At 42.5% G+C, this 7,424-nt stretch overlaps 1 protein-coding gene across 1 annotated transcript in view; it reads left to right on the forward strand.

Annotated features, from left to right (window-relative positions):
- Window positions 1–7,424, forward strand: part of xkr6b (XK, Kell blood group complex subunit-related family, member 6b) — a 44,073-nt gene that overhangs the window by 19,406 nt on the left and 17,243 nt on the right. The gene's annotated exons all lie outside the window — the stretch shown is intronic.

Raw genomic sequence — 7,424 nt, forward strand, 5'->3', positions numbered from 1 at the left:
CCCCCCCCCCCCCCCCCCCCACCCACCTCCCTTATCACTGTGTCTCAATTTCTCTTTCTCTTGTCTCCTTGAAAGCTTTGCATAAAGCGTGGAATCAGTGTCAACTATGATGAGCAAACAGCGATACGAGCAGTCGCTCTCACATTTGTGGATGGAATCCTGAGTGAGAAAGGCGGAGGGGGCGGGAGGACGAGGGATTCCCTAAGAATCTGAACCGTAATACAGTGTTTGTTTTCTATTTCTGCTGTGTGCAGACCAGCATCTCTCACAAACACCATCCCACTTCAGTTTCATCTATTCTGCGGGTATCAGAAGGGTTTTCAAAAACAGTCACATCTAGTTACCATAGCATCCACTTGTTAGTACAACCCCCCCTGCTGAGGTCCAAGTGCGGGGGCGCTTCGAGCAGATGGTGATATTCCAACTGGCCACCCAGCAGGGGTCCACTCAACTTATTGGAGAGTCTGGGTGGGCGGCTTCTTGGGTCACTGTCTTGCACAAGATGTTTTGTCTGAGCCTGCTTATTCTGCAGGGTGATGAGAGGCAAGAGCCTCCCACAGAGAGCTGCTCGGTCCTCTGCTTGAGGGGGCATAGCTGCTCTGGACAGTAACGATGTGTCGTTTTTATGGACTCATAAAGTCAAAACTCCTTCATTTTCCTTCTTCATAGCCCTTCAAGCTTCTTAACATTATTCAAATGAATCAATCTATGTCAGAAAATTCACTCTGGTAGTTAATAAACACGCACAAGTTGTGGCGAAGGGTCACGAATTGGCATTGCTGTAGTTCTAAGGGAAACCAAAAAGTTTGAGAAGCACTAGTTTAAGGGATGAACAGGAAGACATTTTAGGGACTGATGCTCCTTAATTGAAACTAGCAAGAATAACAAGATTAACATCTTGTTTTGGTGTCACGGTTCAGGGAAAATAATCCACTAATTCTCATTAAAACACCTCTATCTTCATCTGACGACATAGATAACAGATGAGTTATTTGGCCTCTGTAGCTGTCATCAAATCCTAAAGTCTGAATTGTGAAAAAGTGAGAAAGATGGCAGTGACAGCAGAATTCATAAAGAGTCATAATGTTAGCTGAGCTTGATGTAATTTGTGACATTTTAAGTGGAGACGGTGGCCTCTTAATGATGCGCCTCCTCTGGATTAATGCACAGAGGATGACCAGCTGTATTAATGACCTATATAATACATCCCAGCAGCTCAGTTTTTTTTTTAGTTTTATTTCCTGGAGTGCACTGCAACCAAAGCTTATCTTGTGCCGGTGCTCCACCCACCGTTACATGGCCTCCCTTTATCTTTTCGCCTGTCAGGTATGGTTCTGGTTACAGGCAGCTCATCTGAGGATTGGGAAAGGAGCTGTGTGTAAGGCCCGAGGCGGTGCCGTTCTCCGACTGAGCTTGTTCTCCGCTTCTCCCCAGAAATTACAGTTTCTCCCTCAGTCACTAACTCACACGCAACCTGGTGGAGACAGAGGGATCTGGGGTTAGAGGAATGATGGTGGGCTTAAGACTGCAGCTCTGGTACTACTACATGTTGTATTTGAGAGTAAATCCAGCTACCCCAGTTTAGCTAAATCATCGTGAAATTGCATTGCTTATTATTACACCGATGGAGTCCTTTCCATCCAATTGATGTTGAGATATTTCATATGCCTATTTAGCAAATGTTAGCATGCTGACCATATTATTATTCACAATAACAAGAGGCTGCGCTGTGCTGCTGACCTCAGATCTCCATCACATTGCTGTTACGTGCACTGTAACTTCAATGTTACACTTCCTCATTAGAATATTTTGATAAATGGGTTAATTTGAAGTGTTTAAGTTCTCTAAAAAGGTTATTGATACAAATTAATAATAACAAACATAAATCAAGCAGAAGCTTTTTGGCTAAACTACACTTGGGTACGCACCTACAAACACACTGGCTTTCAGCACACTAATATGTTATCTGACTGCCAAAGTAAGGAGGGATATTTGCCAATGCATCACATTATTGAAAAAAAAAAAAGCCCTCAGATGTGTGCCATCGTTGCTCCATTTAACATGAATTTACTAAAGGCGGGACGTGCCTTTACCAGACCCTTGTTATGTTTGAAGCACTAATTATTGTCTGCATGAACTGAAAAGTGCAGGAAAGCTATATATTCTTCTCCATTCTCACAATGATTGTAGTGTATGGATTTAACACAGGACACAGGTGTACATCTTTACACAAGATGAATAGAATACATACTATACAAGACAAAGGTATGCTTATGCGTATGTTGTCGATTTCTTAGGCCCATGAAATATTTGAGTAATGGTTAAAGACTTTAACTCTAGAAACAGCAATGATCTTTTATACAGAAAAAAAGATTAGCGTGCTGTTACATCGCTTTTTACACATTCAGAAAACATCAAGGGCAGAGGAGCGACAAAGCAGTTTGTCATTGCACTGGCACGGTTTTTTCAGTGTCTTTCAGAATAAAAGCCATGACATAATTGGGGAAAAGAACTGAGTGGGAAAGCAAAGAAATTAACTGTAAAAACACAGACGGGGTGGGTCACAGCAAGAGGAGCCATGAAAGAGACTTTCTAAAGTGTCTCTGCCGATGCACTATGCATAGAGGTTTTGATCTCAGTCTCCAAGCCTCATGAATGCCTACTGATCTTGCTGTGAGTTTTTACTTTTAAATCTTGCCATCACATCTTTTTACAATGTCTACACAGCTTGACTTGACCCGGTTAAAGTTATTCCTGTCTTGTTTGTAGTATGAGGTATTTATTCATTTATTTGCTCCATTTCTGGCCTGGAATTGCACTTAGATAGCGGGGACTTCATAGGGGCAAATCTCGTATTGCAAGGTTAGATAATATAGCCAGGCTGGTTTAAGGATGTGCTAATGCTTTTCTCATGAGTTGATCTTTACAAAGATTTGAATAACTTGATTTACTAAAGGGGAAAGTGCCAGACCTCCCAGACTTGAATTTGATTCCAATACCACCAATAATGTTGCTTAGAAGACAATATAGAAACCAGATCTTCAACTTATCCTCCAAGACGTTTCTCATTCTTGTTTGTACATTGGATCTGAAAGGGTGGTACGCCGGTGGTCCACGGTCTGACACAGCCTCACAAGGTGAACAACTGCCATTAAAGCCTCCACTAATGACTTATTGACCGAGCGCCACTGAGCATGCTCCATCCAGGGTGCTTCAAAGGTAGAGCTGGCAGGGCTCTGATGTGTTGTTGGATGGGACAAGACTGTTTGAAGTCAACTCTGCCTTGTCTTGCACTCAGGCACAGGCAGTATACAGTAAAAATAGGAAAAGCCAAGGAAACACAAGCCTTTGAGGTTGTACAGAAATCTTCGAGCTGAATGTTCTGTCATATAGCTGATGTACAGGAGAATTCTCCTTTAAAAAAGCTCTATATTTTGGGATGCATATATATTTTACGTGTCGCATTACTCTGTGCACAGTCCTGTTTTTGTGTATGTTTACCGAACAATTTGTGTGTCTTTTCTTTCAGACTTGGTTCCATTTACATTAGAGCACTGTGTGTGTGTGTGTGTGTGTGTGTGTGTGTGTGTGTGCCGTGTGCTTTATAGTGCTACTTATATCCCAGCCTGCTTTAGGAACACAACCCGACCGTGACATATTGAGCCTTTCTGAAGACATTTCTCTCTCTTGTGTGCTGCCTTTGATGGAAGTGTGTCACAGACTTGAGATGCAGCCGTTTGATGTGGTCTGATGTGAATTGGGGAGATGACCTGGGTGCAAACACAAATAAGCATGCACACACACACACAGACTAGCTAATTACCCACCCCCAGATGTTTAGTTTTGGGCTGCGTTGCAACCCTGGCACAGTGGGAATCCATATAATGAGACACCAACAAGGAAATAAGGTTACAAGAATTGGCTTATTTATTAACTGGGCTCCTCTTAACCCCCTGTTCCTTCTCATGTCTGAGCATTGTGAACAGTTTAGAACACTAGCTGGCCTCATGTTTGCTGTGTGGTAATTTGATTAAACAAGATGTAGGAATATGCAACATATCCCGGATAGCAACCACATATGGGCCGTTTGGACATTAGTAGTCAGCTGGTAGCCAAGCAGCTGAATGAGTCAGTAGTTGTGAAACACAAATTAATCAGCTGATGCGTTGGTCCATGTGTGACCGAGACCATGCCGTCCTCGCCAGAAAAAATGACAGCATTGGTAGTTTTGGCCTCATCAGAGTAAAAGACATTTGAAATGTTGCGGCTTCAGAATTCTTTGTAATGTCTATTGACATCCGCATCAATCACGATCCATCATGCTTTATGGGCCCATCACCTGCAAGGCAATTGTAGAAGTCTTGTGATATCAGTCATATTGCCTACTGACTTTGAAAACGGGCTTTTCGGATGCAGAATCTGCAATATGTGTTATCAGTTATTAATCGCTTCATTTTTGCAAAACAAAATCCTCATGAATTAATTAGAGCATACTTCTTTCAACGCCTGACACATACAAACAGTTGTCTGGGACGTAACAGATGGCTGCGTTGCGATGGCAAATGATGACACACAATTGTATGTAGATCATACTTACGCATGTCAAACAACACAGTGTGTGAATGTTGATTTACTCTACGTCTCTGGTGGATTTAAAGTGTATCATCTTCTTGGTAGGAAGGAAATCTTTTAATACGGTGATGCTAAAAATTGCAATGGCTTCAAAACTTCACGGTCAACCAGTTTTGACTGTAAATGTTTTAAGCGCAGTGAGCTAGAGGGGCAAGGAGAGAGGAGTTTTGTAGGATTGTCACCCTGCACGGCCTCCTTGGTCGAACAGAGGTGCCGACACACTGTAGCTCTTTCTGTTGAGCTGTCCACTTTAGATATAGATTGACATTCCCTCGTCAGAGACGGGCGCCTAAGCCCACAGATCGGGAGACAAAGACGTCAGTGTGTCCTCTATCGCTTTCTGTTCCTCCATCTCTGTAACTGTCTGTCTGTCTATTTCAAGTTTCATGTGCTTCCAGGGCACGGATATCGACGGATTGTTTTTCCCCACAAAGTGCTGAGTTTTCGAGAGACTGTCGCTTCCCATTTGCTATTTAATATTTCAGCGTGAGGTGTTTCCGGGTGTTGTTGCTACAGGCTCTGCTACAGGGATTGGGGCTTTGGTGACTTGCATGAAAAACAATGTTTATGCTGTATAGAGGCTGATGTGAAAAGGTTTGAATGAAAACTACGTTTCTGATGATAGTTGGGACACAATGACTTCTTTTTAGGTATTGCATCTTTATATCAACGACTGAGGCGAAGATAATTCATGTCCCAGGTCTATATGACTACAGATTGACTGCTGGCAATGTGTAGAAACATTGGAAATTCTAAATTTTTTTTTTTTGACGAAAGCATGAACCTTGTTTGTAGTCGATAACTGACGTAAGCACATTTTATCAGTGCTAACTAGCTAGCTAATTAAAATAATAATAGCTCCATGAGTTGAAAACTGTCACTGGCTGACTTTTTAATGTTTATAACTAACTAATTGTAAAATGATAACCCTGTATAAAGGGTCTTGAATATGCAATTGAAGACTGCATACAAGATATTGCTCTAAAATTGAGGCTAAAGCTGCATGTCCCAGTCAAAAAGATCTATCTATAAGACAGCGTTGTTCTTACTGTACTGCAGGGTAGAACCAGTTAATCCTTGCACCACAGGGAAAATACAGCGTTCAAATAAATGAAGTTTCTTATCAATTCCACCGTGATCCTTTTCATCCGCAGATCAATTCTACCCAATAATTTACGGCTCTCACTGTGTCTTGCTATAAGCATGACATTGCTTCCAACAGGAGCATTATGTGATTTAGATTTCCCTCCTTGATGTTAGAGCACGAGTAGGGTTTTGCCTCCCTTCCCTGAGAGAGCGCTGGAGTAATAGCAGCTGCTCAGTCCTGATTAGAGCCACCGTCCTTCCAGAGCTAGGCCCACACATCTCTGTCCTACTTTCTCTTGCTCTCCTCCTCCTCCTCCTGATCTTCCTCTCTCTTCCTCACTATAGCTCCCCACCCGCTCTAAAAGTCATGCTCCAAGCTGCTGCTTAAGAATCACAAAATCACACTGCATATGATATTTTTTTCCAATTGTGGATCCTTGCGTCTTTTATCAAAACCCCTGTTGGTTGTCCACCCACACATAACTTATCCTACGGGAAGAGCTGTATTATTTTCATCTAAAAAAAAATCCACACATACATATACATCCACATGTGCACAGGCCGACGTAAGGTTCATCTTAGGAAAGAAATTTGTCTAGATTTGTTTTCCGAAACACTTACACACCCATAGACAGGCACACACAGCAGCTATGAGTCATAGCAAATGCTGGAACCCTGGCGAGGTATGTCTGAGTTGGAGGATCCCTATCCTGCAATAAACAACCAATAAAGCTCAGCTGAGTGTTGTACTTTTTAGGGTTTGCTTTTTTTTTTTGTATCATCAGGTTGTGGCTCCCGCAAAGGAAAAGACCAATTTGGAAGAGTTTGTTCAGATGTGCTGCGATTGTATGACCTTCCACATGTCACTGGGGCAGTTGCAAGCTGTACATTTTCTCTGCATGTGGGGTGTGTTTATGAATTAAAGGTCTCCCACATCTCAACCAAAGTGATGCAAGTTATAGTTGCAGACAAAAGATACAGGCACATATATCTGTGTGCTGTTTTCTTCTTTCTTTTTTTTGGCAAAACGACAAACAAAAGTGCTGAAGTAATTTGGTTCAGTTAACTGCAGCAGTTACACAGCCCAGACAGCCAATGGTCAGTCTTTAGGTACAATTTATATTTTTCTTTCATTAAAAAATTAAAGATAAAACTGCACTATGTTCCATGACTCATTTCACACTTGGGAAAGATTTTAATAAACACAGTGTGGGAGTCCCAAGACAACAATGGGTTGGCAGGGTGGTATTGGCACATCCACCGTGATGGATGGTACATGAATAAAACGTATAATTTTAGCAGAAAATAAAAGGCAGGGAAAGCCCGATGAAGAAAACAAAAATAGCAACAAACAAAGGAGAAACAGAAGAGGACGAAAGAAAGCAAGGAGAGAGAGGAGTGAGAGTAGCTTCCTGTCCCTCTCCCCTGGGCTGAGTACGAGCAGATTGTTCAGCCTGAGGTTGGACATGCTCAGGGGTTTTGTGAATGAAATGGACGCCTTGGCACTCTGCCCGTACATTACGCAGCTAGATTTTCTCCTGTCTTCCTTCCCATCCCTTCTCCGCTGCCCTCTCTCCCCTCTATTCATCAGGAGACTTCCCAGACTGCAACATGTTGGAGTCCAGTTACCATCACTTAGCAACTCCCAGGAGTCCCCAGCTCTCTCTCTCTCTCTCTCTCTCTCTCTCTCTCTCTCTCTCTCTCTC

The sequence above is a fragment of the Anarrhichthys ocellatus genome, unplaced genomic scaffold (genome assembly GCF_004355925.1).
Source record: "Anarrhichthys ocellatus isolate YVR2014 unplaced genomic scaffold, GSC_Weel_1.0 scaffold52, whole genome shotgun sequence".
Lineage (NCBI taxonomy): Eukaryota > Metazoa > Chordata > Actinopteri > Perciformes > Anarhichadidae > Anarrhichthys > Anarrhichthys ocellatus.